The sequence below is a fragment of the Podarcis bocagei genome, assembly GCF_964188305.1.
Source record: "Podarcis bocagei genome assembly, chromosome: 1".
Taxonomy (NCBI): domain Eukaryota; kingdom Metazoa; phylum Chordata; class Lepidosauria; order Squamata; family Lacertidae; genus Podarcis; species Podarcis bocagei.
In genome coordinates, this window is record NC_138125.1 from 96818268 (window position 1) to 96827631 (window position 9364).

General features: G+C 43.5%; 1 protein-coding gene across 1 annotated transcript in view; it reads left to right on the forward strand.

The window, feature by feature from the left end:
* The window catches only part of LOC308590272 (UPF0538 protein C2orf76 homolog), a 32189-nt gene that overhangs the window by 14333 nt on the left and 8492 nt on the right, over positions 1-9364 (forward strand). The gene's annotated exons all lie outside the window — the stretch shown is intronic.

Sequence of the window (9364 nt, forward strand, 5' to 3'; positions counted from 1 at the left end):
TAGAATTCTAAGTGAAATACGTTCTTGTAAAGCACAGGGGTGATGCTTGGTGGATTTGTGGGCAGCAAATGGAGAATTTTGTTTGTTCTTTTTGGAAATAGGGTGGAATTCCTTGTAGCACTGAGGAGATTGTTCCATCACCGTAAGTATTTTGGCTTGCCTTACGGAACGATCTCCTCTTTCCCCCCACCCATCACATGTTGTTCTATGGGTTCTCCTGACCCACTAGAGTAGATCTGGGGCAGAAGAAGAAGCTTCCTTGTAGTTGAACCTGCCCCCTACTAGCCAGTCATTTACCCTGGAGGGCATAGAACCATTTGCAGAGTCAATAATTTCTAGCAGCCCCTTCTGTGATGGGAATTTTACACCTGCTCTCCTTCCTTGGTTTTCTGATTGGGTGTAGATGTGCAGTAAAATTCCTTGCACCATATTGGCTGGTTACTGGGGCTTTCAACAAGGTGGTGTGTTGCCATTTGGTCAGTGGCCATCCCAAGGCATGTTGGGATTATTTTCTCTGTTAGAATAATAGAATATACTTTGGTCTTAAGGGATAGCCATTTGGAGACCAGAATGCGTATTTAAGAGGTGGATAGTAACATAAATGCCCTGCAGATTTAAAGTCTGCAGCTTCCGTTTTGTGGTGGTCTTTAAAGAAGAGAGGTACAGGTGTGGTTCAGATATCTTCAGAACCTGGCAGCGTTTGTCTTTTTTGATGCACTTTGTCCATTGTGCACTGGCTCTTTTTGAAGGTTATTACAGTTGTTCCACTCTGTGCCTAGTGTTCCCACATTGTCCAGTTGTATTGCCCAGTGTAAGAAATGTGGAAATATATAAAGAAACTCTTGAGAAAAGAGTTAATGCTTATGTTTCAGGAATTCTTCAGTGCAAAAGCAGGGGCACTTCATTGTTTGAGTGAGCTTTAACAATAGGGTCTCTGTTTTGTTCCTGGCAATGATGCTTCTGTATTACGACTTTCTGAAGTACTGATTATTGTGTGTTTTCAGTAGCTCTTTAAAATGACTCCTCACCCCAAGGGTATGGAGAAGCACTAACATTGAAACATTTTAGTTTTAGATTTCTACCCCATCCTGTTTCCTCTACAAGCTGAGTGCCTCATTTCTGCTTACAGAAGGAGAAATGAGTCAGAAATACATAGTTCGAAATTGTGTAGTGGTAAGCTTTGGTTGGCAGGCAGCAAAGAAAGTACTGGTGGAGCTCTGAGGTATAACGTTTTGAACTGCAATACAAGATGATGGCTGGAACATCAGAAACCCCAAGTAATTTTTGGCTTTTGGGAACACATAAACTGTGCCTTCCAATTTTCTTTTCTGCAAAATGGTGGGTGTGAAAATACCTAGGCTTCCTTAGAATTTAGTCCCAGTTCAAATAAATGTATTTTATAACTCATTCAGATTTTATCCAGATACATGAATAACTAACTTCTGAATATTTGATTAATACCTGAAATGGAAACAGATGCATCTTCTTGTGTGTGCAGTGCAGTTCAGCTTGTGGCAGATACAGGGTTAGATCAATCACGATGCTTCAAGAATGTGGGGTGTTGGTGGTGATTTGGAAGTGCAAGCGATTGCAGATAAAATAATCTCTGCTACCAAAGTAACATGTGAATTGAACCTGTTTTCATGTCACTGCAAGCATTTAGATATACTCTGCCATGGTCATAAGCGAAACATCTTTTATTGTAGGGAGAACACAAATGTGTAGCCGCTCTTGGCTTCAAGGTTAAAAAGCAAATTTATGGTTTCTAGAGTGCTGAATTGAATTGACTGTAGGAGAAATGGTCAGGAGGATAAAAAATTTGTAGCCGGTGAGAAAACCATGCCTACAGGGGGGCCAAAACTCTTTGGACGAAAAGTCACAAATGCAGAAAGAACGTATATCCTTCTGAACCTGGGTGAAACTGCCTTGCACTTCTGTGATGATGGATTTGAGGAGAACATAGAAGTGGGAGGGCTTGGAAAGGGTTTTGATTTTTATTACATAGAAGACATAAAACAGTGATTGGGAAGCAAAGTGAGAGATTTCTTTGGTGCCCAAGGAATGTAAGAGACATGTTGGGGGAGCTGTGGATGAACTATGGGGTGCAGGAGGCAAGAGACAAAGTTTCTGGATACATCCTCTTCTCACACAAAACCCTGCAGTTTTTAATCTCCCTGTCTCCAGCTGCTTTGAACTGATGGATATGCACCCAGTGACAGGGTCACAGAGCAAGGAGAGCATTGGGAGTGTTGTTAGGCGAGGGATTTTCAGCTCCTTGTGTTGTCTGAGCTGTGCTAGCATGCTATTTTTCTGCGAAGGTAAGGGGCAGAGACTCCTACCCCCCCCCATTTAGCTGCCTAGCACATCAGGACGCTTGTCCTCTACTTGAGTTGGTGCGAGTGTCCCATTCAGTTTGGTTTACTCGTGTCGTAAGTGTCACCTTGCATCTGTTCTCCGAGTGACAAGCACATGGTTTGCCGATAGCCGTTTCTGGAATTTCAGCAAGCACGACTGTGACAGACAGACACACTAGTTGCTTTTGAAGAAAGACCAATGCAATTTTGCTCTGCAGGGAGAAGGGAGAAGCAGATTTGTCTGCGGCAAAAGCCACAAGGTGTCAGCACAGCCTGTGCTTTTGCTTTGCAGGTGCAAGGAAAAATAGTGATGCCTTTATGAATAACCATTAGTGAACTGGTTTAACCCAAGGGACCTGTATTCTCTATGCCCGACAAAATGCCAAAGGCTGCACAGACAAATATTTGCTGGACTGATGTTAAGCAAAAAGCCAGGGGAAACTCCTAGCTTGCTTCTCTTGTATGTTAATCCTCTTTATTATATGCAAACCTGAATCTATTCCCTGCAGATCATGGATATGGAATCTTCTTCATGCTGTTAATTTAGTTCTGTTTTTGTAAAACAGATCTAGTTTGCTGAAATAGTGTGCATTCATTGCAATTCGGTTGTTAAAGATATTGATCACAGAAAAAGTCATTTGCATGTTTACTTGGGAGCAACTGCCATGTTACTTCTGAGTGTGCATGCATAGGATCAGGGTGTACAGCTTCCCTAAGAATACATATGCAGAAACAGGTGTGGCTGAAATTGATGGGGCTTCTGTAGGAATAAATATGGTCAGTACTGAGTGCTAACATCAGGGCTCCCCCCTCCCGCTGGAACTTACCTGAACTCAGTTCTGGCACCTCTCAGGTGGGTGCCATTGCTATTATAAGAGAACAAGGGAGGCATTCATGGTGAATTCTGGCACCTCTTTTTCCATAAGAATAGCACTAAGCAACATGTATTTATAAATTTACAAAACATAACCAATACTTGCCTACAATGGATGCAAATATAGCTGGGGCATTTCGTGTCTATTTCGTTGTATTAAATGACAGTTGTTGGGTGTGTTGATCTTAGGGGTGAATATAAAACATTCCCCCCCCCCCCATAAATCTTGCTTCAAATTAAGCACTCGCTAGATCCTAAGACTTTGGAAGGGAAAGCTTTGCATAATGGAAACTAGTGAAATTGAAAAAATAAAAAAAATCCAGTGCAAATACCTAGGGAGTGTTTGAAAGCTTTACCTGCAGAGGTTAAGCTTCAGTGCAAGAATTTAAATGAACTCACTTGAAGCCATGTGCCAAATAAGCTCATCAAAATTCTGCATCTCCTAAGTAGGAGATGGTGTCTTCGACATGTTGCATTCTTTTGAGGTAGTGGCTAAAAAGAAAAGTGATGAAGAGGGAAGGCAACCGTTGCCTTTCCTCTTTTGCTTGTTCGCTTTTTCCTGCTATAGCTTTTTAAAATAGAGAATGAAGTGACTTTTGTTGCCTCGAGATATCCTAGGTCATTGTATGGATAAGTGAAGGTTCCCTGACAGTGTTTCCTCCCTATCGTAAGCCAAGAATGAAACTGTGGCAAGATGGCAGAGGAGCTGCTCAGAACATCATCCCAGCATCCACAGGTGCAGCGAAGGCTGTTGGCAAGGTCATCCCTGAGCTGAATGGAAAACTCACAGGGATGGCTTTCCGCGTCCCAACTCCCAATGTTTCTGTTGTGGACTTAACATGCCGCTTGGAGAAACCAGCCAAGTACGATGACATTCAGAAGGTTGTGAAGGCAGCTGCCGACGGCCCTATGAAGGGTATCCTGGGATACACTGAGGACCAGGTTGTCTTCTGTGACTTCATTGGTGATACCCACTCCTCCACCTTTGATGCTGCTGCTGGCATTGCTCTTAACGATCACTTTGTGAAGCTGGTCTCCTGGTACGACAATGAATATGGATACAGCAACCGTGTGGTAGACTTGTTGGTTCACATGGCATCAAAGGAGTAAAGGCAGAGTTCCATTTCTTATTTTCTTACAACTCGGCTCTGTATCTTGCAGTAAGAGGCCTTCTCTTGTTCCATCTGCCTCTGAGGAAGTGGAGAGGCTGGAAGAAACTTGACTGTTTCAGTAACATCTCCCCTCTCAATAAAGTCATCACTGTCTCAAAGAAAAGAAAAGAATGGCTCACCCCTTCCCTTAGAAGAAGCTCAGAGGCCAGGTGACCAGCCTATTAAATAAAAATAATATCAAATAAATATTAAATAAAAGCAATAAATATTAGTGCAGGGGAATCTCTATTGGCCTTAGGATTCCCTCCCTCCCTGGAACTTGGTGTTTCGCAAGGGGAGAAAATGTGCCTCAAACAGCCAAATTAGGAGAAAATGCAAAGGAACTTTAGAAAGACCTTTTTTTTTACTGCGAATAAGAAAGAAAAAAAATAGCAGGGCTTTGCTAGTATCAGTGCTTCCATTTCATAGATATATATCCTGGTTACACTTTGTACAAGATAGCAACAGGACGCATTAAAGTTCCAGTATGAGGCAGGATAGTAACTGGTTAAAACTCCCAAGGCACAATTGGGGCAGTGCAGAAAACATCAATGGTAAGCAGTATACATTTTCATGTCTCTCATTTTGCTGCAGTATATCCATACAGAATATAAATAGAAAAATAACATAGGTATGTATCTTCAAGCAAGCGTCACGTAACCCTTCTGTCCCAGTACTGATGGGTTAAAAATGCAGAAACTATTTACAAAAGATTTTTGTTTGGTAACTTTTTTTATTTATAAAGAGGCTTTATTCTGTTTAACTTCACGTATGTTCTCGTATGTTTTATGGGTTGTTCATTGTAGACAAAGGAAGGTGCTGAAACCTGGCCCCCTCCATGTTTGTATGTAAAGCAGCTGGGCTTCGTTTGAAGAAATGATGAGTGAGAACGTAACAACTATATGGGCATCTTACAATATGAACAGGTGGCCTGTCAAGTTACAGCTGCCAGAGCTCTGGGTCTTCCTTGTGTGCACTGCACAAGGATCTGTCTGGGGCTGGAGGGTGTGTGTTTGTGTATTTCTGGATCTTGTGGTTGTGGAGGGAAGTCAGAAAATATTGGTGGTATCTATTAAAAGCTAAGAGGCTGGATCCCCACAGGATTTCCACTTGCAAGGGCACAGTTCTCTCACCATGACTGTCATTATCTTCCAGGTCCCCAAACAACTGCACCCCCTCCTTCTGCTTGGCCCCCCTGGCAGCACAGTACAAGCTTAGCCCTCCCTGTTGAATTTCGCGTCTTGAAAGCAGGCAAAAATGTGGAAAGCAACCCTGTACATTGACATTTTTCAGAATATCTGGGGAGGAGCTACGCTTTGCTACTCCCGAGTAGCAGCCTTGGAACAGATTAGCAAGGGAGGGGCATGTTAGAGAACATAAGGGATCACTTGCCTATGGTTGGTGGTGCTTTTCTCTCCCAGCTCTTTTGCTTCTCCCATGGTAGTGCGGTAGCTACCCGGTTGCTTGCTAAAGAAAAGCAGGTAGCGCTTAAGTGTCTGATCACTGGGAAGTTTCTCCTCTAGACCTGCATAAAATTGTGAGGAGTAATACTCCACCTCTCTCTCCCTCTCAGCTCTTCGGTCACATTGGATTTCTCAATACAGTGGTGCCCCGCAAGACGAAATTAATTCGTTCCACAATTTTTGTCGTCTAGCGAATTTTTCGTCTTGCGAAGCACGAAATCCCATAGGAATGCATTGAAAATCAATTAATGCGTTCCTATGGTCAAAAAAAGTCGAAACAAAGCCAAATTTGGTACAACAACAGTTTATTAACTGATCTTTAAAGTCACACATACTGTAAAGAGCAGTTCAAAAACTGAAGGGAAAATAAATTAACTTTATAAACAAAACATGTCTTTGTTTTTAGACAAAGGAAACAAAGCCGTGAGACGTTTTCGTTTTGCGAAGCAAGCCCATAGGGAAATTTCGTCTTGCAAGGCAAATCGAAAATGGAAAAACCTTTCGTCTAGCGAGTTTTTTGTCTTGCGAGGCATTCGTCTTGCGAGGTACCACTGTACATGTCCTCACTGGGTTTTTGCTTATAAATAGGGTCAGCTGGCTACTTTTCAAGGAGAGATGTTTCTTGATCTTGCAGCTGCAGGCTTGATTTTCAAAGGATAGCGTGTGAATGGAGTCAGTGGTATCTGGGGTCCCAGTGGGACTGGTGGGGGGGGGGGAGTCAGAGAAGGCAGAACCAGAGGCGATGACTAGGTGAGCCAACTAATTCTAGTTTTGTCCCCATCCTCCTCACTGCTGAGTTCTGCAAGGGGACCTCTGAGACTGAAGAGGAGGAAGCTGACTGGCTGGGCCACTTCCTGGACTGGACGTAGGTCAGAAGGCAGAGAGCTGGTAGCTGGCAGCCTGAGCTTGGTTATACAGTGTTCCATTTGCCCCCATAGACCAGCCGCCACTGAAGCAAGCACAACTCTCTGGAAGAGACATTCAGATACATTTGCTTTCATAGCGCCCTGACTTGAATGCCATTCATTCATTCAATTTTCTTCGTATGCCGCTTTTCCACACACACACAAAAATCATGCTCACAGTGGCTTTCAACAAAGAAACATGGGTGTCCTATACGATTGTGTTACATCTGGTGCCAGTGTTCACTTTTCTGTACCAGATGAAGACAGCTCAGATCCATGTGAAACTCTTGAAAGGAACAATTGCATTTCCGTCTTTCCATCCTCCATGGTAATAATGGCTTAAGGCCAGCCCATTACTGAAAAAACTTTGCTGCCTGAGTTTGTTACCTTCGACAGAATCCTTGCTTGCCTTCTGCCTGATTCTTCCTCCCTCTGCAGCATTTTGAAAGCCTTTCAGACGATTCATGTGTTACACAACATTGTGACCCAAAGGAGTGCTCTATAGTTAGCTTTTCAAAGATTGCCCCTGCAGAACTCCCAAACTGCTTTTTAAACTCCTCCCAAGATTTTGTATGACAGCAGTTAAATTAGGGGAAATTGTAAATCGTGCACGACAGTCATTACTCTCCAGGTTTCCCTGTAAAATTTTTTTTTTACCCAAACTTTCAAAACTGCCTTTCTGAACTCAAGCAAAGTGTAAGAGGAAAGGGTGGGAGGAATTACTATTAGTACAGTCCCCAAGAACATCTTCTGGTACATGTAGAGAATGTACTGATCCTACTTCTGGTTAAAGGCCACAGCCTGATACTTGCCTTGATATGCCCCTTCTAAATTGTATAGGCAGAGTAGCCTAAAAGGAAGCTGCAGATTGTGGTTTAAATGGTCCTGTGGTGTGTATCAAGACAGGTTCCGTATCTAATACTTCTAAATGTCCATGCTGTATTTTCAGATTCAACTAGCATGTAGTCTCAAAACATTTTTGCACCATTTAATCCATTCAGCAGTCAGGATCTTATCTGGCCAGAGTTACAGCATCTGTCCTCAAGATATGAGACAACACATCAGAGCTAGCAGCCTGAGTCCCACTCTACATACTGTATGTGTAGTAGCTGATGGTAACATGCATCCCTGGTGGCATTGAAACCGCTATCAGATCAGTTCAACGGGGTTGCTTTGCAATGCAAGTGGGGTGTGCATGGGTGCAGCAGCCCGTTTCTAGACAAAGATTTCTGTTGCTTTAATGGAGTAATCAGCTGCCCGTGCTGTGAATCAGTAGTCTGAGTCGTTATTTGTTTATAGTGACTTGCACTAGTGTTAACTTAGGAGACGTGGTTTTTCTGGACAATACTGAAAGCAGCTTCATCCCACTTTCTGCTCAGCTGTTTCTTTTTGTTAAGGTTGTCCCGTGGCTTTTTTTAATTACAGATGTTCCAGCTTCCTTCATTGGCTTTTCCAGGTCCTGGAACAAGTGTTTCTGAGCCGATGAATTCATTCCTCATTAGAACTTTGTATGCGTTTTTACTGTCCAGAACCTCAGGACTTATATTTGGCGTGCAGAAATGCCTTTCCATTGTACGTCAACTGTGGAAGTTGCTTCATTAGATAATGCTTTGGCATCAAAGCTGTGAAAAAGACTGGGTGGGAATGCAGCAGCTCATTAAATGAAGATTTAAGATGCAGGGAGTTGAGGTGCCCTGGTGTTTGGGGGCATTTGACTGGCAGTCTTGAAGGATGTGAATTTAAAATGTCACATTAAATGCTTGCCCTCTGGTCACCTCCAAGTGGGCCAATGAGCCTCTTTCTTCCCTACAAGATGCCATAAAAATGGGTGCTCTTCAGCCATGTCAGCTGGTTGTAGAAGCTCCTGGTCAGTAGCTTCGTTTGCAAGTTTTCATTGTTTTCTCAAGCGGTTGGCCAGCAACCGAATTACTGCTGCTCCCTTGTTTTTCTCCCTCCTTGCCTCACCACCCTCAATTTCTCCTGCGCTGTTTTAAAACAACTCTGCAATTCTATGATATAAAAGGGGACACTAGATGAGGCGGTGGGAAGGCTCATTTCTTCTCTTTCTATAAACTGTTGTACGTATTCCTTCCTCCATATTAAATGGGTGGGGAACCACGATTGCAGGGGCCAAATGCAGCCTTCAGACCATCTTGACCAGCCCTGCTCAGAGCCCTCCTTAAGTGCTTCTGCCCGGCTGGAACATGGTCTACAATACCAAGGCACAAAGAGTTGCATCCATTGCTCCACCCACTTTTGCCTCTGGCCACACCCACCACTGGCACACAGCCCCCCAAGGTTTCCTCATAAGGGAGTGTAACCCTTGGACTGAAGAGATTCCTCGCCACCCACTACAAACTTTGCGAGCCATTCCAGGAGACCTTTCCCTGTGTGTCACCTGAAGTGGCTGGAGGGTGAGGTGGATGGGGAAGACCGACATGCTGCAGATGAGGACACAGGAGGACGTTTCATTGGGCAAAAGGCTCTGCTTAGAATCAACTGTTCCATGTTTCTAGAGAAACCAGCTTCTTGTTACTCCCTCTTGGGAATGAAGGTTGCTTTCCAGCTTTTGCACCTTTTGTTTGCAAGACATCTTGAGTGAATTCCTGTCGAGGGC